The sequence below is a fragment of the Gymnoscopelus braueri genome, assembly GCF_963280865.1.
Source record: "Gymnoscopelus braueri genome assembly, chromosome: 6".
NCBI classification, from domain to species: domain Eukaryota; kingdom Metazoa; phylum Chordata; class Actinopteri; order Myctophiformes; family Myctophidae; genus Gymnoscopelus; species Gymnoscopelus braueri.
This window is the reverse complement of record NC_137607.1, coordinates 37,678,149-37,701,961: the sequence shown is the minus strand read 5'-3', so window position 1 is coordinate 37,701,961 and position 23,813 is coordinate 37,678,149.

The following is a 23,813-nucleotide window of genomic DNA, read 5'->3' as shown; positions in this document are numbered from 1 at the left end:
AGCCCGTCCACAAGCCGGGGTAAGGATGATCAGATGGGTTCACCTGAGGCGACTGAGTCCTCTGTAAGTGATATTCACATTAATAAGCAATGTAAATGAGAACACTTTGTTTCACTGTTTTCTTTAAACACCTTTTGTTTTAACATTACTTTGTATACAACGTTGTACATAATGTTTTGTATGTGTGTTGCAGGTGCACCTAGATGGTTGGATGAGTGGTTGGGAAACATCCAATGGCATCCCATCTGCTGACATTGCCTGGCTGAAAACAGATACAGAAAGAGGGCTGTACTCTCCTATTCAAATGTATCCAGGAACAAATAAGATCACGAAGATGCAACGTGTGATGAAGACAAACCGCATGTGGTTTTATCCACCAGATTATCCTGGCATTTTCAAGGAAATCCGCTGTTTTTTTACAGCCGTGTCTTTGTGTGGCGCCCTGTTGGCGTGTGGCAGTGCTCCCTCAAGTGTCCTCGAGGAGTCGAGGCAATGATTGTGCGGGTAGAGAACAGAAGGATAAGGCCCTCAGCAGGTCTGGCTACCACAACCGGGTATAACTCACTTCACCTGTGTTTAATTTTTACATTAGAGCAGCTGAATATTTATTACTGTAAGAAACAAACAGCACAGAGAGTCAAAGGCTTATGGCCTTTTATTAAATGTTTTACCCAATATGTACTATCCTGTAGGTACGTCACGTCTGTGATCCGTCTGTGATCCGTCCGGCTGGTACACAGTGTTCACTGAGGTTCTGGTCTGCGGGCCCTGTAGAACGGCAGGAAGGAGCGGGAAAGAACCTGGTGCACAGGGTCAGTGGCTGGCGTGGGATTCTGCCATCTTATCACAACTTAGCGAGGCTCATCGAGCCGTGTTCCCTGCCACCCTGACCAGCAGGTGAGCATAATGAACATACTGTGTGCATCTAACAAACCTGAAGGTAGTCTCTCTTATAAATCTCAACATATTGATTGCCAATGTTCTTGTGTATTTACAGGCACAGTGTGGATAAGGACCGGACTGAAGGCAACACTATGGTGAAAGTGTGGCAGCAGGTACAGGAATGTCACATGGAGGACTACCTTCAACGTAAGGACATGTACACCACCCTCCTTGCCAAGTTAGTGGAACCCGGAATGATAATGTCTGCTATAAGACACCCATTTCTGTCTCCACCTTCTATAAGACAGATTTCCTCTGCACGGCTCTTGCACCACGCCTTCCTGCTGGCAGAGGCCAGCGATGTACAGGATTACCGGAGGCAGATCCTATCCACGCTTGGCACTGTGCTGAAAATGGACTTGCAGATACTCCACCAAGAAAGTATGTAAATCAAAACATAATGCCATATTGATGCAAAACATATTGCAGGATGGAGTGAAGCTTTGAAAAGCCACTTATCAATAGAATCTGACAGAACTTATCACATTATGCACTTTGACCAGTGTTGGTGTATATTACTTAGGAGAGTAATATGTTACTTATTACTTATTACTCCTTTGAAAAGTAATAATATTATATTACTTATTACTTGGAATCAAGAGTAATATATTAGTTATTACTTTATATGACTTTCCCCGCGCCCCCCGCAAAAGAAAAGACGTGTACAGTTTTTAGCGTTTTAGAACTGAATCCAATTTAATGGAACAATAGAAAACAGTCAACAGTCTTTATCCTTTTAAGTATTTTGCTGCTGCAAATTCCATATTTGGAATTGGAACAATAATTATCCGTACAGGAACAACATCAATCTGAACTGCACACACTGGCTACAGCCTCTCAAAAACTGAAACAATAAAGTAAACTTTTTGAACATTTCTTAACCTTTTCAACATATCTTACACCAGTCAATATTAATTAGCCAAAGTGCAAGGGGGGAGAAGAGAGGAGAGGAGATATAGAGCAGTGGTTCTCAAACATTTTCATGTCAAGGACCCCCAAATTGACACTTTTTAGCCCGCGGATCCCCATTTCAAAAGATATGCCAGGGACCCCCATAAGAGAAGATTTTTTACGGCTCTAGCAGTGATTCTCAACCATTTTAATTTCAAGGACCCCCAGTTTGACATGCATTAGGCTACAGACCCCCATTTAATGGCATTTCTATCAGAGGCGTAGCCAGAAAGCTGGCAGCAGCTGGGCCTGGGCATTTGTGGGTGGGCACTCACTCACGCACGTGATTTTTTGGGCGGTTTTGTGCGGATTTGGGAGTTTTTGGGGCGGTTTTGTGCAGATTGGGTGAATATATTAGGGTGAATATATATTTATTTTATTATTTTATTTATATATTTGTTTATTTATTTATTTTTTTTGGGTGGGCACAACAGCCAGGTGGGTGGGCCCAGGCCTACCTATGCCCACCCGTGGCTACGCCCCTGATTTCTATCACTTGGACTGCAATTTATATTGTAAAATCTATGTCAATTCCACTCTGAGAGTGTACAAATGGAACCAAATGTACCCGTTAGGGTCCATTTGGTTCCATGTGTACACTCTCAGAGTTACAGACCCATAAGGGTCCATTTGGTGCCTAATCTATCATTTAGCTGGGGACCCCCTGGAACCCCCTCAAGGACCCCTGGGGGTCCCCGGACCCCACTTTGAGAACCAATGATATAGAGGAGAGGAGAGGAGAGGAACACAGCTGTTTCCTCTCCTTATCAGCAGTTCGTTTCGCCGACCACCAGACAAGTGACGCAGGGGGACTTCTGAAAGGGCCATGCCGAAAATACGTTGCTTTATTCGGATACAATTTGTGTCACTGCCCGCCCCTGCCGGTTCTCTGAATATTTTTTTTTAAATAGGCTCTGTCATGATTAATTGACCATATATATGGTTAAACAACTAAATTCTATCCGAACGATATCTTATAAGTAAACTCCGTGCCTCAAAATAGAAGTTTGAGAGCTTTCTGAAGTTAAAAAGTGGCAGAGAAATACACGACGCCGCATACGGGTCATGCGCCACGTCATAACTGTGCGCAGGCTGCGTGCTAAAAAGAACTGATCTGCAAGCTAAAAAGCATCTCTGTTGACGTTGGTTGATAGCTTGTAGATCTACTCTATTTTTGCATGATACGACAACTTGCCTCTACGAGAGACGGAGAGAGTACATACATATTAAATGAATGAATGAGCAAAAAAAAAGACAGTAACGAGTAACGAGGCCTTTTTTGACCGAGTAATATGGTATTATATTACTGTTTTGGCAGAATAATACCTTACTTTACTCGTTACTGGGAAAAGTAATAATATTACAGTAATATATTATTATTAATTTGTTACTGCCCAACACTGACTTTGACATATTCATAGTGTGGTGTAGGCCTACAAGATGTCCGGGGGAGGTCATGGCTCAGCTGAGTGGTTCACCAGCATCGGAAACGAATATTGCCGAATAGTTTCCTTTGTGCTGACCTGTGAGGAGTCCTCTGAGAAGCTGTTGCCAATGTGCGGTGGAGTTATGGAAAGGTTCCGGCTGGCCAGTCAACCTGCCCCCAAAATATTATATGTGGACCTTGGGTGTTGCCGTGCGCAGAGCCCAACAGCGTTGGAGACTATATTCCAGCCTTGGGTGGACAATGGGATGGTTGTGCGCCTGGACATTTTCCACTGGACACACCAGTTTGATGCAGCCATACGCACAGAGTCACACTCCAAGTATGCTGCGTTCACGTCTGCTCTTGCTGGGCAGTTCTGGCCTACAACCGCACAGATCTGGACCTGCTTATTAAGGCTGTCAAAGCCAAGGACCCGGCAGCATTCAGGTCTGTCTCAAATGAAGATGTTGTCCGCCGCTTCATTTCCAGGGACCAGCTGAAACATCACATGCGGAGGGTCACACTCTGGGCTTAGGAAACCTTCCGACTTGTGCAGCTGGCCATTGAGGAGCTGAAAGGTCCTGCTGGGCTGGACGAGAGTGGAGTGAGCCTCCACCTGGTATAAAAGACCTCATCGCAACATCCATATGGATAATGTAGCTCACAAAGCGAACATAACACACCGTCAGGGTTTCTGCTAGGCAATTTTTGGGCCGGCCACCTTGACCGACAGGATTATATTTTACCGGACAAATAATTAATTTATCGGCCATAGTATAATTAACGTCACATGCATGTTTGCAGATACGTGCACCCAACTGATCATTACAGCTTGTTACGTTAGCACTGCCCTTCTTTCCACTTTATCACAGATGCAATCTGTTCCTGTTTTTATAGTAACTAAATAATATCTATCGACTCCATCATGCTGAGATGTTGCTTGCCAAAAAATAAACTGAATAAAGTGGCCGCGATTGAACTGCTGCGCGACACCGTCGCACAGTATAAACAAATTTATATGTTTTGGGCTTTAGATCTCATTCAACCTTTATATGCAAAACCTGTTGTTTTGTTTTGTTAATGTTATATACATGAATGATGGTGCAAGGGAGGTTGATTACTTGCCTCAGTTGCCTGCAATGTTTCACCAACTTTCGATATTAGCAACTAAGATATTAATAACGCGCGACACCATCGTAGAACGAGTAGGCTGCTCTACCAGATAACTGCAGCGCACGGTGCGACATAGGAGCAGCAGGCTGTGGGGAATTAAACCACACTGACTACACTGATTAAGTCAGATCATGATACAAACTTTAAATGATTATGATTTAATGTTGTACTACTTTATCCAAATAATAATAATAATAATAGGCTTTAATGATAAAATAGCCAGACACCACAATCAGAGAGCCGCACACCAGGGAACCTGGACCTTTTAGGAACAACTCACGGCCAAAGCACTGGTCCACTTCTCTCCAAACTTACTACAAAAATCGCTCATGCAAAAGTATATAAGTACTTCTACTTTATTTTCAACCTTCACATGTGTCTCCTTTTCTAATAATCATAAAGTGTTACATATTTCAGCTCGCAAATTACTTCCGGATGGTTCGTTTTTCAACAGCCAATCATCATCATCTGCGAGAAAAAGTGAGCACCCGTAGCGACACAGACAGAGAGGGAGAGGGAGGGAGAGAGAGAGGGAGGAGAGAGAGAGCGACAGAGCGAGAGAGAGAGAGAGAGAGAGAGAGAGAGAGAGAGAGAGAGAGAGAGAGGAGAGAAATATTAGGCAACAACTTCTTACCGCACGTAAATAATGTCTGCATGTGTTCATGCCTACAAGTGCCTGTTTTTGTGTGCGCAGACAACACAGCTGACCTACAAGCCCACACAGCGTTGCATCAGCCAAGCTTGTGGTCTTGCAGCCCCAAAAGCGCGCCCAAATACGCCCAAAATCGCTTATACAAAAGGCAGACCTGGCAACGCAGGCTACGCCAATCATGTGAGAGAGATCTACAAGCTATGGGGCAGAGACGCTATGTACCATACACCGTATCTTAGCAACAACGAAAGCGCTAACTCTCATTGGTTGTGTCATCGTGACAAAAGACACTGCTGGACATTGACTTTCATATGGACATTGCTACACACTGCAGGTATGTCTGTTACACACACAACATCAAACTACAGGTATGACGCAGCGTTTGCATTCCAGCCAGCACGCCAACGTAGTTCCCACATGGTTTCAAGATGGGCTAAACCATATGGACCCCATGTCGGCAATGTCAGCGGGATCCACTTGAGTCCCAACTGGGATGCCCTTGTGGGACATACGTGTGTTCTACCTGGGCCTTAGGTGGGCCCAACCTAGGCAATTCTATGTGGGGCCGAGGTGGGTCTTAACTGGGATGCCCATGTGGGCTGTAGGGTCTACCTGGCCCTTAGGTGGGCCCCAACTACAGTAGCCACGTTTATGTGGCACCGAGGCGGGTCCTAACTGGGTTTGCCCATGCAGGCTTTAAGTGGGTTCTACCTGGGCCCTAGGTGTACCCCAAACAACCAGAGTGCAGTGGCCATCGCTCCAAATGTTGTGACGTCAGGGCTCTCAATACTGCACATTGGGGGAGGAGGAGGGCCGCAGGGCGGCCGCACAGATCGCTGAACCATGGTAGCCCACGGATGTTTTCTCTGGAGATTTAAAATCCGCCCCTCTATGCCACATATCAGACGCGCTGCAGGGTCTTTACTGACCGCGCCATGGCCCCACTGGCCCTCATGACGCTACGCTACTGATATGCGCTGCCAAGTGGGCGCTACGCGGACGATACGTGGGCGCAGGCGCTACGCGGGCGGCGCAGGCACTAGAGGTGAGGCCCTGCGCAGCGGGGCCGAACTTCTAGTTTTCCCAATCGGCCACGGTGGCTGGTGATGTTTATAATTAACGGCCAATTAAACATTTTATCGGTCAATGGCCGGTAAATACCGGCTAACGGAAACACTGCACACCGTATCTATGTGTATTTACAGAGGCCATTGATACGATGTGGGCAGACCAGCAGCGACACCTGGAATGCATCCAGGATCCACCAGACATGATTATGTATAGGGTCGCACGTACAACCACCATCAACAAGGTGAATCTGCCCTGCTACTCTAAGTGTTTGCGTGGAACCAAGCCTGGAAGGCTTCCATAAAGCTCTGCCACGCATGATTCCAGGTACACAAGCGTAGTGTTCACACTTGTTCAAAGCTGCAGTTATGTAGCACCTGTGTACTTGTGAACTGTGTACTTGTGTTTATGTGTGTATGCCTACAGCATTCAATGCTGTCGGGCAGAAACCTCATGTCCAAAACCGTTTCTTTTTTTATTTTGAAACAAAAAAATTGTTAAATAGTGATTAGCCAATCTGCAAGTTCACAATGCGTTGCATCGTGACGCCAGAGGCGTACGGTCATTGGGGCCAACGAGGCCATGGCCCGGTCTGTGTAGTGTAAACCCAACAAAAAATCAACATAACAACATTAGCAGCCCCTCACCCTTTGAGTCGCCTTTGTTTTCAAATGGGGCTCATTTGCATTCGCCGAATTGTTAATGAGTGGCCATTAGAAAACCAGTTTCGCCGTCAAACCGGTTCTCCATTGCGTAGAGCCGCGCACCTCTCCATGAAATGTAATAGAAGAAGAACCGTCGTCCTGAAACACCCTGCGTCTAAACCGGCGGCCTCCGTCTGCAAAAAAATGGGGCAGTGTGTTTTGGGACAAGCGTTCCGTTTTCCACCCGGAATGGCTCGGTAATTCTCAATAGACTTATCAGCCGTTGTTGTGCGAAGATTAAGATTCTGGCCCGGTCAACGTTATAATTCACCATACGCCAGTGCGTGACGCGTTGTGAGCTTGTAGATCTGCTATTTTCAATATTTTACATTGTTTTAAAAATAATAAAAAAGGAATGGGTTTTGGACTTTAACGTTTTCTACCTGACAGCAACGATATATATTGTATGAATACCATTTCTACTGCCGTTTACTGAGCCTAATTACCCTCAGAAATTACTTTATGCTACTCAGGTCCCCACCGGTTTGAGATCAGCCCCAACCGCGGCAGCCAAGCGGGGCCATCAGCAGCACCAGCAGAGGAGAACCCTCTAACCATCTCGGAGAGAGAAGTGCGTACAGCCTTCGCACGGGTCAACATCCACAAGGCAGCCGGACCTGATGGGATTCCAGGCCGGGTCCTTAAGGCATGTGCAGACCAGCTGGCGGGTGTCTTCGCTGACATCTTTAACCTCTCCCTCTCCCAGGCTGTGGTCCCTGCAGGGTTCAAAATGTCAACCATTGTGCCCATTCCCAAAAAGGCCAAAGTGACATGCCTGAACGACTGGAGACCTGTCGCTCTCACCCCGATCGTCAGCAAGTGCTTCGAGAAACTGGTGAGGGAATACATCAGCTCCACGCTACCTGCCTCGCTGGATCCGTGGCAGTATGCATACCGCAAAAACAGATCCACCGACGACGCTATTGCCATGGCTCTCCACACCGTCCTCTCGCACATGGACAACAAGCTGCTGAAGGACAAATATGTACGTATGCTGTTCGTGGACTACAGCTCAGCATTCAACACCATTGTCCCAGCAATACTTGACAAAAAGCTCAGAGACCTAGGGCTACACCCAAGCATGTGCGACTGGATACAGGACTTCTTGTCCAACCGACATCAGGTGGTGAGAATGGGCAGCATCACATCCGACCCCCTGACCCTCAACACCGGAGCACCCCAGGGATGCGTGCTGAGCCCTCTCCTCTACTCCCTGTACACGTATGACTGCATAGCCACACATGTCTCCAACACCATCATAAAGTACGCGGACGACACGACAGTGATAGGCCGAATCGTCAACAACGACGAGTCTGACTATAGAGAGGAGATCAACTCACTGGCACTCTGGTGCCGGGAGAACAACCTCTCTCTTAACGTCGACAAGACCAAAGAACTGATCGTGGATCGACGGTGCTGCAGTGGAAAGGGTCAGCGAGTTCAAGTTCCTCGGAGTACACATCGAGGAGGACCTCAAATGGGAGACGCACACCACACACGTGAGGAAAAAGGCTCAGCAGCGACTGTACTGGCTCCGCCGCCTGAAGAAGCTCGGAGTAGGACATCGCATCCTCAGGCTGTATTACAACAGTTCTGTTGAAGGCATCCTAACAGGCTGTGTCACGGCCTGGTACGGGAACTGCACTGCCCGAGAAAAGATCAGCCTACAGCGAGTAGTGCGATCGGCAGAGCGGATAATGGGAATCGAGCTCCCAGCGCTCCAGGAACTGTACAAAAAGCGGTGCGTGGTCAAAGCCAAGCGCATCATCAAGGACAAGCACCACCCAAGTCACAGACTGTTCAAACCCCTACAACGACCGCGACCGGGCAAGGGGCTCTACCGCAGTATCAAGAGTTCCACCACCAGGTACTGGTGCAGTTTTCATCCGGCTGCTGTCAGGATGCTGAATGAGGCATAATATAAGCCTTGTTCAGCAGCCTGACAGCAGGCGGTGCAAAACTTTTCTGGCTCTTCCTGAACACACCTGTGGATTATACCAGGGACAATGACTTGGACTTAGCTCCCCCTCGGACACACCTGTGGACTACACCAGGTACAAATGACTTTTTTGTTGCACTCCCTCATGGAGCTACTTGCGGATTATACTAGGGTCAGTCCACCCTAGGTGGACACGCACTGACCTTTTGCACCTTAATCCCATGTATAACGCACTGACTTTTTTTGTCTTTTTTATTGTGCTCTTTTTTCTCTAAGCACCTTAACGTCCATATGTATATCATGCACAGTATAAGTATAACATGCACAGTATACATACATTGCTGCTATGCTCAGGCACCTTAGTTTTTTATTATCTCAGGTATTTTGTAAATATGTAGATAACTTGTCTGGCCTTCTGTTGCTCTCTTGTTTTGATCTCCTTCCCACTTGCCCCCCACCCCTCTTCTTCTCCCCCCCCCCTCTTCTTTCTATGGAAATTAACGTTGCGATGGGAACGATGTACAAAAACGAATTTCACCCACTTTTTTACCTTGTAAACCTGTGATGTGACAATAAAAACTGATTCTGATTCTGATTCTGACTGTGCACCACGGCCATATCAGGTGGAGGAGAATTTCAGGGCCCCTGCTGATGTCCCTTCCAATTAACTGCTTGGGTTGGAGTACCTATTCACAGAGCACAGGTGAAGCTGAACCCTTCTCTCTTGAGGGCATTGTTGATGATGGACCTGGACTAGATAACTAGATGGACTAGAGGTGGTTCAGCCTGGGCAGCCTGATCTAGAGGAAGATGAGGCATACCAGAGCGACGTGGAAGCACATGATGATGGTTTTGATGCCACCCTGGCCCACATTTTGCTCAACGACGAGGAAACCTCCTCAGCACACCCTCCAGCCATTCACACACACACAGGCACGCACGCACGCACGCACGCACACACGCACGCGTTTGTGCGTGTGTGTGTGTGTGTGTGTGTGTGTGTGTGTGTGTGTGTGTGTGTGTGTGTGTGTGTGTGTGTGTGTCCAAGCCAACAGGACAAGCAGGTTTCTACGACAACAATAATGAATCAACCTACAATGACAGCATCATGTCACAGGAGTATCAGTGTTTTCTTCATTCCTTCGCTATATTCACATGGTGTGATTTATTTATCTGTGCCAGTTTCCTTCTATTTCCCACCAGTTAACAGCAGTTATAAGAGAGAGAGAGAGAGAGAGAGAGAGAGAGAGAGAGAGAGAGAGAGAGAGAGAGAGAGAGAGAGAGAGAGAGAGAGAGAGAGAGAGAGAGCGAGAGAGAGACTGTGTCATAAGGTGTGCTGGCTGGCTTACATTCACATATATTTATTTGACACATGCCACAGGCCAAATAGGCATTTAGTCCTGTGTGTCTCAAATGTGTAGGCTAACACTATAGAGGTGCTACAGGCATGAGGAAGTAACATTGGAAATATTAGCTTACTGTTATGTTTAACTTTAAAACCTTGACAATATTATTAATAATATGTATTAGAAACACAGGACTAAATGCCTATTTGATGTATATGCATGTGGCATGTGTCAAATAAATAAATGTGAATGAATATTTATTCTATTACCATTAAATAGCATATAAGAGTCATGTAGGCTATTAGAAGTATAGCGAAATATGTACTCAATTCCATTTATTTATTTGACACAAGCTACAGGCCAGCGGTGTACACACATACAGTATCTATGTATAATGCATTTTAACAGTGATTACAATGCATGATAATTGGTGATTATAAAGCATTATAACATGGTTATAATGTCTTACAACTATGAGAATTGCCATGGGATGCATAGAAAGTGTCATTATAAAATGGTTTATGATGTATTAGGATTGCATTGTGAGTACTGTTATGGATGCTTATAACTGTAATTGTACAGTGTTATATGCATATCACAATGCATTTATACTTGACCGTATAAGTCATTATAGAATGCTTTATAATTTGTTATGATCATTGTTATAAAGCATTATGAATATTTATGAGTTCTTATAACTATAATTATACACAGTGTTATAAGCATATTATAATACATTACAAGTATGTTTATAATGCATTATAAACATGGTATGCATTGATAGCAAGTCATTCTGAAAGTAGTAGCAGAAATGTGATGTATATTCTATATTGTGAATACTAATTAAGTGGGAAACAACAAGGGTTATCACGTTAAAGAAGTTAGGAGGCTATGTCTATTGTTGTCTCCGCCAGGCCGAAAGGCATGGCGAGAGAGTATGTCTTACCCCTGTCCATCCGTCCGTGTGTCCGTCCGTCCGTCCGTCCTGTCCGTCCGTCCGTTTGCAGCTAATCTCTGGCACCGTTGGCCCGGCCGCTGCGAAACTGCACGCACACTCCCTGGATGCCAATTCAGAACCTTTGGCCCAAATTTTTCAGATTGGCCTGTTATAGCGCCACCAGGAGGCCGATATGTGCAAAACACATTTATTGATACTACTTCTACAGATTTTGTCCAAACATCACACAAATCGGTACACAGTATCTCTATAGTCATGTGATCAACACGGATTTATCCAATTTCCCATATTCCATCCTGATTGCTTAAGATTGGCTTCCAAAGTTTGCAGGATTGGTCAGTTTTGAACAAAATGCCTCAAATCATGAACGCAGCTAGCTTGCTGCGATTTCCGTTAAATTTCACACGCACATTTATATTAGGCCGAGGAAGAAATGCCACCCTTTTCACATTGGCCTGTTATAGCGCCACCAGCAGGTCTAATTTTGCAAAACACATTTTTGGAACAAAATGCCTCAAATCATGAATGCAGTGTCCGATTGCTGTGAAAAGCCCTTGAACAAATTGCACCCTTTTCACATTGGCCTATTATAGCACCACCAGGAGGCCACAATAACGTACCTGACCTGGCGGAGACTTGTGCTCCGAGGAGCACTTTTTCTAGTTCACATTAGTATCAAAGTAGAAATAGAAAAAGTGCTCCGGAGAGAATATGTAGGAGTAATATTTAAAAAATGGGTTTTACACAAATAGGCCTCCTGGTGGCGCTATAACAGGCCCATGAGAAAAATGGGGGGGCAAAGGTTCTGAATTGGCATCCAGGGAGTGTGTGTGCACAGTTTCGCAGCGGCCAGGCCGACGGTGCCGGAGATTAGCTGCTCACAGACAGATGGACGGACGGACACACGGACACACGGACGGACGGACAGGGGGTAATACTCTCTCGCCATGCCTTTCGGCCTGGCGGAGACAATAACTGAATAGAGGGAGGACACCATATCTACAACAGAATGGCCTGCATACTACAGCATTGAAGTGGACATCTTTCCCCCACCCCCTCCTCCTCCAGCATTATACATGTAGGCTCGACAGCACTGCTACTGGCCTATACACCAAATACGCATTTGTCCCAACTATATTCCCTCATATAATATGAGTGAATAGTTGATCAACAATATAGGCCTGTGACTGACTGGCCTATTAGTCCGGCAGCCCCTGAGGTGGGGTTGGGAAATGTGGTCTACTGCATATATTCTTTTTTTTTATTGGTCCAAAATATTGTCTATTCATGCAACCACCTGCTAACCAGCTGTCAGCATTGGGCAAAAACATGTTTATAGGTGGGAATATGTGACCATTCCTCTCTATTACAAATAATTGGACCCAGAACTGTTGTTTTTCTATTTACTTGTATTATTGAAATGTAATCTATAGGCCTATTGTATGAAAATAAACTTTGTTGCTAAGAGTTGAGTGTTGAACAAACGGCACAATGTCATAAATGAGTGTCTCACTCTGCAGCCGCACTGAGGAGCCCACAGCCGTAGCGTTGGACATTACCCGATGTTTGCTTTCTAGCTCGATCTAGCCTTTGATTGCCTTTCAATAAAACCCTATTTGATAGACATACGTATCACCTACATGTTACTGATTATAGGGAATGTTATATTATTGTAATCCGTTGTTTATTTCCTGAGCAATGGAATTATGTTGCGGCGAAAACTCTTTCTGAGCCGCTTGGACACTATATACCGACGTTGGCTGAGCTCCATAAGCTGTAGCCTTTGATTTCCTTTGAATAAAGCCATATTTGATCAAGGAATGACACTCTCACTTCTGCTGGTCATAGGAACATTAGAATCACAGAGATTCGTTGAGAATGAGTCCAGAGAGAGCCTGATCTGAATGTTGTGCCTTTGTGCGCCGTTATGCGCCCTGCCCGACAGCTACTGTATCCATTGCAAGTTGCAACCAACTGTACACCAACATTCAACAAGGACAAAACAATATTAATAAATGTAACTTTCAAAAAAAAAAAAAACTTTTTTTTTTTTAAAGATTTCTTTTGGGGGGGCAGTCAGGGCATTTGGGGGGGCATTGCCCCCCCTTGCCCATGCCTAGATCCGGCCCTGTTTTCAACACTGATTCCTGCTGATTTTATGTCTTATAAACCTAGTTTAAAAGCTGTACATGAAAGTGCCTCTGTACACATTTGATGGACGCACATATAGCCTGGATCTGTTGCCAGAACCTTAATACAAATAAAAAAAATGCATTCACAGGCTGTGCTTTTCAAAACTAAACCAAACAGACTTCATGGGAAGGATACATTTATCTTTTTTTCCCGTTGGTCAATGCATGACACCACCTTCAGCTTCCTGTGACCCCACATGGGGTCCCGACCCATAGTTTGCAACCTGTGTTGTAGACGGTATTACATACTTGGATCGTCGCTGTCCAGCGGGAACCAGCTAACTCCATTTTCAGTTATTTTTTCTTTTCTTCATAAATCAACGCTATTGAACACCCTTTACGTCTGTGTAAAAAAAAAAGTAACCAATGAAAAGTATCAAAAAGCGCCTCTGACAAAACCTCCCAACTCCATTGGATCCTCAAACTGTCCGTCAGACCACGCAACTCCACCTCCTCTCCTCCTGCTGCTGTGCCGTTCTACAGCAGTGAGTGGCAGAGTGCACACAGACAGAGGACAGATCTGCCGTGGACATAAACAAACTGTAACAACCCAGGGTTTTCCCCCCGTAGTCTATTAAAACTATGCAGTGTACCCATTTATCAAACTTAGCACTGACGCTAATGTTATGAAAACAAGTAATTATATTTCTAAAGTCTATGCGGTGTTTAATGAGGAGAGCAATGTGACAAGAAAGGAGTTCATAGCATTTCTGTCGCGCTAGTTCTACTGAAACTCCAACTCTGTGAACCCCTCTTTGCAGAAGTTATTGTAATATTTAAAGTCCTGTTTATTATTGTAGGCCTATATAATAAGTGTCATGAAGCATCAGGGCATTAATTCACACGTTGTGATGCATTGTGAGCTTGGAGATCCATTGTTAGCTTAGCCCCATTTGGAATTTAGTCCCATTTGAAACCTCTCCCTCCGCATCGATTGGAGCAATTGTCAGGCGTCAGCTGTTCGGACAAAACTCCTAACTCCACTTGAGCTGGCTTTGGGTAAAGTGGTGATAATATAATGATACATGCAAGTATCTGACAATATATAGTCACTATACCAGCTTTGATGAGGCAGTATTGCTTTGTTTTAAAATATAAGGTTTTCTTTATTTCCTGAAAAACGTATATTTCGTTTTTTCATTTTTTTGAAAAATGAGCGTTTTGGAGTTAGCTGGTTTCTGCTGGACAGCAGAGATATACTGTATAATGTACAACAGGAGGAGAATATATATCTGTTCAAATGACGTTGAAACCACGTCTAAGCTTAGCCTTGACGTTAAAAAAACGTTCATTTTTAGACCTGTCATAAACCAGTTTTAGCCTAGACGTTCTTTAGACGTCTAATAGCCCAAAAAATGCTCAGTGGGTTAAACCCAGTTATAGACTATTCACCTGTTTCCTAGGCTGTGTGTTTTCCACTTCCTGTCGATTGTATTGGATATCATTGGTCATCTGACCAGTTTCATTGGATTTCATTGGATCAAATCGACAGGAAGTGCAAAACACACAGCCTAGGAAACAGGTGAATAGACGTTGTTTAGACTTCATGTAAACGCCTATTTAATTATAAGGATATCAATATACTTAAAATTAAATCCAGATGTTTAAATAACATCTAAACAACTTGTAGGCATTATATACCTTTAAGATCTATCAAATTATTCACAAGAAACCTATTAATGCATTTAAATGCCTCAATTTTAGTGCAGGTCCAAGTTCTCTACAAAAACTACTAAATGGACCAAATTTAACCGGTTATGCTTACTTTGATAAATGTGTTAATGTAGTCCCATGATGTTCTGATATTTTATTTACATGATGTTGGTTATCTTTCTGGATCTTTTAAATAGGTTGCAGTGTAACACTAATGTCATGCTACTCTTTATTGTACCACTGGATGAAAACATTTTTCTTAATCATTGATCTACTCTGAACATAACTATCCTTCAACTGTAATTTCAATCACAATACATATTTAAACAAAAAAAAACCAAACCTTGTACAATCGTTTTTTAATTACTGCACCTCTTAATTGCTTTAAGTCATTAAGACCTGTCATGTTAGATTTTAACACATCTTATACTTGGCTTCAAAAATAGCAGATCTACAAGCTCATAGTAGACAAATGTTATGTGCTGCGCTACAAGCTTGTCGATCTGCGCTGTTTTTGTTTGAAAAATCTTGAAAATGTGTGCAAATCTTTGAATGCACGTATTTATTTTTTTTACATTTTTAAATCAAATCTTTGCTTCTGGGGTATTCTACTAATGTCTAAATCCTAAGAGTAAAAAAAAAAATATAATATTAAAGCTGCAAGCAGCGATGACCGGGCCCTCGACGTTCTGTCTACGATACAAGTCTGTATGGCAATCAGCTGAAAAGTTAGTCTAAATTGCTTAAGCAAATTCAGCCTGCCTGTCCCTATTGGCCGTTAAAGCGTACCTAGGAAATTGTGTAGATTTTCGATGCTGGGAACCGGAGTTATGGCTGTTTAAAGCCCAGCCAATAGGAAAACAGAGGGGGTGTGGCTTAAGCAATTTCAGCCTGTCCCTATTGGCCATTAAAGCGCACCTAGGAAATTGTGTAGGTTTTCGATGCTGGGAACCGGAGTTATGGCTGTTTAAAGCCCAGCCAATAGGAACACAGAGGGGGCGGGGCTTAAGCAATTTCAGCCTGTCCCTATTGGCCGTCTAAGAGTACCTAGCAAATTTCGTAGGTATTCGATGCTGGGAACCAGTGTTATGGCCGTTTAAAGCCCAGCCAATAGGAAGATAGAGGGGGCGGGCTTTCAGAAATAACAGATCGTCCCTATTGGTGGACTAAGTCCACACACCAAATTTGTACTCGGTAGCATGCTGCGAACTCGAGTTATGGCTGTTTAAAGCCCAGCCAATAGGAATTGTAGATCGGCTATTTTCACTTCCTGTTTGGCGTTGAAGTTTGACGCTTCGCCAAGGTCACGCCGTTTTACAAAAACTCAAGCTTTTGACTTGATGAAAAGCTTAACTTTTCATCTTTAATGACTTTTGTGTACTCTTAGCGAATTTTAGACAGATCCGCGGATAATCCGCCTAGGAGGAGTTCGCTAAAGTACAACCCGTGAAAATTGCGTGAAATGCACAAAAACGCCACTATCAATTAAAAATGGCCGACTTCCTGTTTGGTTTCGGTCATGGCTCCAAGAGACTTTTTTGTAAGTCGGGACATGATACAAGTGTGTACCAATTTGCATGCATGTAGGTGAAACCGTATTGTCGGGCTTGAAGCACAAACTTTTGTAGGGGGCGCTATTGAGCCATTCGGCCCCCCCCTTTTTTTTAAATACGAAACTTTTCGCCACTGTTAATGTGTGTGCAAAGTTGCGTAACTTTTGGAGTACGCATTGCCCTTCAAAAACGCGATTCATTATCGGGAAAATAATAATCATTGCAGTTTCAATAGGGCTTCGCACTACTGTGCAGTGCTCGGGCCCTAATAATAATATTAATATATTATATATATAATATCAGTGCTTCTCAAACTTTGTTCATGTCAAGGACCACCCAAAATGATATGCATTTGTCCCCCCCCCCCCATATCTCAAAATATGTTGTGAGCTCGTATATCTGCTATTTGTTGAATAGCCAAAGAAATTTTAAGTTACACAGTTCCCTGTTTGATTGAATACTTTATTTAGAAAGACATGGTAACAGTACATGGAAGTACAAATCACAATACAAGGTCCTCTAAACTAGATCGCTCATAAAAGCACTTGGCTTATTTAAAATGAGATCCCCGTGCACTCAAATCATGATGACATTTAAGATATACAAATACACTACTATGCAGAACGTCATACAATCAGCTTACAGGTTACTGGTATGAAAAACAAGAAATATGTACAATAGACAGTTTTAGGAGGAGGGGTGGGGGAGGGGGGAGGTTAGGACTTAACAAGTCTTAACAAAATGTTTTGACCAAATAATAACATTGGATTTGCTTCAAGGCGTTGCCCTCTTCTTCTTGTAACCCTCTCAACCACTTCTACCAGGCGCCTGCTTGAAGTGGTCAGAGATGACAGCGCTGACCAGGTCCTCCATTGTCTCTCTAAATGTCTTCTGAACAGCTTCTGCAGTCAAAACAATGACAAATAACTCTCAGACTGACAGTAGACATTACAGAGGTTATCTAGTCAGTCACACGTGTACAAGGTGAATAAGCAATCAAAAATAACTAGCACTGACAAAGTTATTTTTACCATTGATGACAGATAGAAGGCAGTGCTTTTGAAAGCTCTCTCCTGCTGTCCATGCAAGTAGAAAGGAGCTAAATTGCAACAAACAAAAAAAACGGCACACTCTGCCAACCTTCAATGAATACAATTATGTTGATATGAAACAGAAATAATACACTAACACAGTGGAAAGTGATAAATTATACTTCCAGTCTTACTTTTCTCCGACATGGGAAACTGAAATAAACAAACCTTGTGACAGTCTGCCTGTGATTTAGAATGTGAGGCTATACTTTGGCTGGTGCAGATCTTAATAAACAACATTACTTGTTTTACAAATTCAACATCATTATCTCTCCCCAATTAAATCTTTGTCAGAGTAAGATGACTTCCAAACTTTATCAAAATGTACCTTTTGGAATCCTGTGACTTTCTCCTGGGAGTTCTGATAAGATTTCCTGTTGGTGAAGGTAATTAGGCTACATGTCATACAAGCAACATCACCATTTAGGATTACTGTTATAGTCAATTGAAAGGTGGAGTAGAGTCCAGACATTTTCTTGGCCCAGATTACGGCTTCACTGTTGGGGGAGAGAAAACCCCCATTGCAACCCATTTTGCTCACTGCTACAGTCAATTGAAAGTTACCTTGTGTAGTTCTGGATCAATATTCTGCTGGGTGAGAAAACACATTGAAACTAGAAAATATAGTTCCTTGAAGAAACAATGTGGGCTCGCTTTAAAGCCAAAAAATAGTAGTTATAAAAAGTACAAATTCAGTTTTATTTGGTATCTCTGTCTTTTGTGTTGTCTGTGTGGGCGCAATCTGGGAACCCATCGCCAAATAAAAAAGGAAAAACAGCGCCCTCTGCTGTTTTTAACTATTTTACTTAGCTCTGGGGGGAGCAAAATGGAGCACACGTGCGCAAGGAAACCGGGGTTTTGGTCTGCCTTCAGCCTTTCATTTCCGGTGGTCCAACTATGTTTTCATTCCCACTAACAATATTTCTACACGGAACACTAACACCATTTCTCCCAGAGAACATGGATCGTTTTGGTTATAAGCCCACTTGTTTCTATGATGAAAGAGCAAGTTAAAATGTGAATATCTTTCTGTGGTTTTGTCTGCTCCGAGGACGCTATTGTTAAATTAGTTTCGGTTTGTTTCTAGTGGGGAAGGATCGGTACACACGTAAATCCCGGCCACTACATTTGATGGGGTAAAGCGCGGCCTGCTTCCTGATCTGAAGGCACGCCTTGTAGGCCAGTGCGTACGCGATATGACGAACCCCCCCGACAGATTCAAGCGGAGAGCAGAATCTGTTCTTGAGAGATCAGCGGCCAGCCAACTCTTGGTGGGGGCGCGCCCTAAGGGCGCGCTCCCACCAAGAGTTGGCTGGCCGCTGTTTGCAGAATCTGCCAATGCATTGTCAATGCAAATGCGTTGATTCACGCAAGAGCAGATTTTTCCGCTAGTCGCGCAGACCTTGCGTTTATCTGCTCTCCGCGACTAAGCAGAAAACTGCTGGAGGCAGGAGCTGATTTTCCTCCTCTGTCCAATCGGGTGAGTCGAAGGCGGACCGTCCCAAGACTCAGGAAGCACAAGGCAGCAAGCGGTGCGGGCTCTTAACTCTATGTGCGGGCTACGGGGACGGTCCTGAAATTGAGTGACAGGTGAGTCACAACGTTTTTTTTTTATCCGCTGGCTGCAAAAAACTGTGGCCGCGCACAACCTGCGTTTAACAGCGGCCAGCCAACTCTTGGTGGGAGCGCGCCCTAACTATTGAAATAAACAACCTACAGGGACAAATGAACAAAATTTTCCAGACAATTGGGACCCAATGAGTTCATTAAAATAGTTATTATTAAGATTCTAGCACATCTTGAATCTATTTCAGGGCAAAAATGGCTAATAGTACACTGGACAAGATAAATTAGGTTATTATTGGAAATAACTGAACAAGATTCTCTACAAGCTGTTATGCATTATATTGTTTGTGTAATCAAGGCCCAAACCTATTTAAAAATATATTCCTCATTAAAAATAAATGTAATTCCAGTTATTGAGTTAGAAGATACAGAGAGAAATTAACACATTTTCCACAGTAAAATGTTTATTAGATGTCAGGACAAAAACTGCACAAAAAAGAGAGCAATACAATTATATTACATCATTCAAGTTATGACCTTTAATTAAGCAATATGTGCCCTACTGCAACTAATCATCATCATCATCATCATCATCATCATCATCATCATCACTAAAGAGGTCATCCTCCTCTTCATACTGATACTCTCCATCCTCCTCATCCACATTATTGTTGGAGGAATCTGCTTCTTTCCCAAGAGCTTCTTGCTCTTCTGGGCCAGAACCTCCACAAGAGAAGGAGGGAGGATGGGTCCAATTGTCCAGACAGGCTCAAACACCCCCTATCCATCGTCTTCTCCCAGCCCACTCGGATACAGCAGAGAAAGAAAGATAATTACTACTGGAGTGCAGGAAGGTCAGCCTCAAGCTCAATGCCAAGAAAACAAAGGTACCGACAGTACGGACAAAACCATTGCCACTGTGGACGGGACGGTGCTCGAGGCAGTCGAGGACTTCAGACTTCAAATATCTCGGGGCCTGGACTGCTTCAACGGAACAGGACCTGAAGGTCCGTAGGGCACTTGCCTGGAATGCCTTGCATGGGATGAGGAGTGTGGGAATCAGACATGGGAGAAGACCTCAAGAGGCGGCTGATTGTAGCTACAGTGGAGCCAGTACTGCTGTATGGGGCTGACTGCTGAGACATGGACCTTCACAGTGGAGTCAGTACTGCTGTATGGGGCTGAGACATGGACCCTCACAGTGGAGTCAGGTCTGCTGTATGGGGCTGAGACATGGACCCTCAAAGTGAAGTCAGTACTGCTGTATGGGGCTGAGACATGGACCCTCAAAGTGAAGTCAGTATACTGCTGTATGGGGCTGAGACATGGACCCCCACAGTGGAGTCAGTACTGCTGTATGGAGCTGAGACATGGACCCTCACAGTGAAGTCAGTACTGCTGTATGGGGCAGAGACATGGACCCTCTCAGTGAAGTCAGTGCTGCTGTATGGAGCAGAGATTTGGACCCTCACAGTGAAGTCAGTACTGCTGTATGGAGCTGAGACATGGACCCTCACAGTGAAGTCAGTACTGCTGTATGGGGCAGAGACATGGACCCTCTCAGTGAAGTCAGTGCTGCTGTATGGAGCAGAGACATGGACCCTCACAGTGTAGTCAATACTGCTGTATGGGGCTGAGACATGAACCCTCACAGTGGAGTCAGTACTGCAGTATGGGGCTGAGACACAGGGGAGTCAGTACTGCTGTATGGGGCTGAGACACAGGGGAGTCAGTACTGCTGTATGGGGCTGAGACATGGACCCTCACAGTGGAGTCAGTACTGCTATATGGGGCTGAGGCATGGACCCTCACAGCACAACAGGAAAGGGCCCTGGATGGAGTCTACACAAGAATGCTACGAATGGCACTAGGTGTCACATGGACGGACCACATCAGAAATGTGGTCCTCTACGGGGACCGACCACGGATCACAGACAAAGTCAGAGAGAGAAGGATGAGGCTGGCAGGGCACTGCGTCAGGCACCCAGAACTAGAGGAAAGCAAGCTGACACCATGGGAGCCAACCCAGGGCAAAGCCAGGAAAGGCAAGAAGCACCACCTACGTAGATGCACTGCGGCACGACAGCTTACTGTAGCTAACAACACTGTAGAGCTCAAAATCCTGATGTTAGATTGGAGAGTGTGGATGGCAGTGATCCAGGAGTCCCGAGTTGGTGTTGGCTAGACCACACTCTCGCATCGCATCGCACACTCATCATAGGGGTTGGGCCTCTCAAAGATTGGTTGGTCTGAAGGTGGCATGCTGTACATCTGGGATCAGACAAACCTTGGGGGGAGGCAGGAGTTCCAGGTCTACTTGATCAGCACCCCACCATTTTCTTCAGCATTTTAGTCCGCACAGCATTGACTGACTTCATACGAGCATGGTCATATATGCATGTGAAGGACTCCATCTCTTGTGAAGCTGGCATCTTTGGGGAAGTTGGGACCAGCTCTCTTGAAAGCCAGCTCTGGTGGCATCTCCGGAGGTGTGAGCTTAAGGCTTCTCATCTTGGATGATCTCTCATAGAGAGGAAGTGTCCTCTCACTGATACTGGGGGGGGGGGGGGGGGGGTTTCTGTTCTGAAATAGAGTCTATTTGTGCTTGAATCTTAATAACAACAATTGACTGGAAAAATATGTTCATTTGTCCCTATATGTTGTTTATTTCAATAGTTATGCTGTTCTCTCTTTTTTTTTTTTCAATTTTCAGGTTTGGGTAGGATATGTGTATGAAGGGGTTAAAAGGGAACACCATGGGACATTATTTCAGCCTGGTACCTGGCACAATAAAAAAAAGCACCCTTCAAGGATTAATAAAAAACAGTTGGCAAGGACAAATCCACCTAAGAATTTAGTAAAAATAGAAATATAGATGTGATCCGAAAATCTTCAGCTACTTTTGTGCAGTTTTTGCCCCGAAATGGAGTCAAGATGTGCTTGAATCTTTATAATAACAATTTTAATGAATTCCCTGGGTCCTAATTATATGGAAACATGTGTTCATTTGTCCCTGTAGGTTGTTTATTTCAATAGTTATTCTGTTTTCCTTTTTTTTCCATTTTCGGATTTGGGTAGGATATGTGTAACAAAGGGTTAAAAATGAACCCCATGGGAATTTTTTTTCAGCCTGGTACCTGGCAGAATCTTAAAATACACCCTTCAAGGATTAAGAAAAAACAGGTGGCGTCAAAAAATCCACCCTATGCGCGTGGACCCCCCTGTCCATCTAGACTAAAAGGACAAAATAACAAACAAATCTAACAGCACAGCTCCTACCAGCATAGAGTTATCTATAGCTTTAAGCCAGTCATCAGTCACCTGTATCAAAGCAGTAGAAGTAGAGTGACCAGCTCTATAGGCATGTTGAGAATATGTTGCAAGCTTGTTTGAAAAGCAGAATGCATAACAGAATGCACCGACTTTTCCATGATTTTGCTCAAAACAGGTAAAATACTTGTAGGTCTAGGGGTATAGCCTAGACCTATAGGAATAACCTTAGCCTCCTTCCACATCTTTGGACATAGGCCCACATCCAAACATCTCAAAACATCTATTAATAACATGACAGATAGGAGATGCTATATTCTCAGCACTTTACCATCCAGATTATCTAGACCTGCTAACTTACTATCATAAGGAAGAGAGCAGAGTAACTGCTCCACAAATAGTTGCAAGGAGTTGCAGTCATTGGTGTGGAATAGCTGTCACGGTCCCTGCCAGTGTCCTGTGTGTGTCTATGTGTTTGTCTGTCTGTCTATGTTTGGGCATGTGTGGGCGTAGGCTTGGTTCCTGGCTTCCCAGATTGACGCACCTGGCTCTGGTCATCTCATCTCACTCACCTGCCTGCCATCTGCTCATCAACCTCCACTCTATAAAAGCCCTGGTCTTCTGTCGCCGTGCTGCCAGATCGTTTTCACAGTCTCCGTGCGGCAACGCTTCTAACCCGTTACTCCTAGTATTTAGAGTGCATTCTAGCTTTATTGAGTTCTTGTTTTTGCTCCCAGTGTTTTTTGTTTTTTTGACTCACTCCTGTTTACCTCTTCTTCAGTTGCCTGCCTGCTTGCCTGCCTACCTGCCCACCTGTTTGCCTTCGCCTCAGCCTGCCTACCACCTTCACTTGAGGCGACAACACCTACCCCCCCGTTCCTCCTTTGTTGACTAAAAACCCTTGGACTTTCATTAAGTGTCGTGTCTGCATTTGGGTCTACCAGTTTTGCAAATCGTGACAGAACGATCTGGCCAGAATGGACCCAGCAGATTTTGACAAGGTTAGGGATGCTGTAGGCATCCAGGGACAGGGTCTGGGAAATCACCAACAACTTCTACAAACTCTGCTGGACGAGGTGTCTAATATTACCACTCAGCTGGCTGCCCTCAGCACTGCACCTCGAGCTCAAGCGGATCTATGACCATCCCATTCGTGGACCACAGGCAGGTCAGCAGCTTTTGAGACTCCGGCAAGGCAGACGTTCTGTGAGAGAGTTCGCCAGCGAGTTCCGCTCCCTCGCTGTCGAGTCCGGTTGGAATGACCAGGCGCTGCTCGCCGCTTTCCAGAGTGGGCTCAACCGGGTCATTGGCAGAGAGATCGCACTGAGG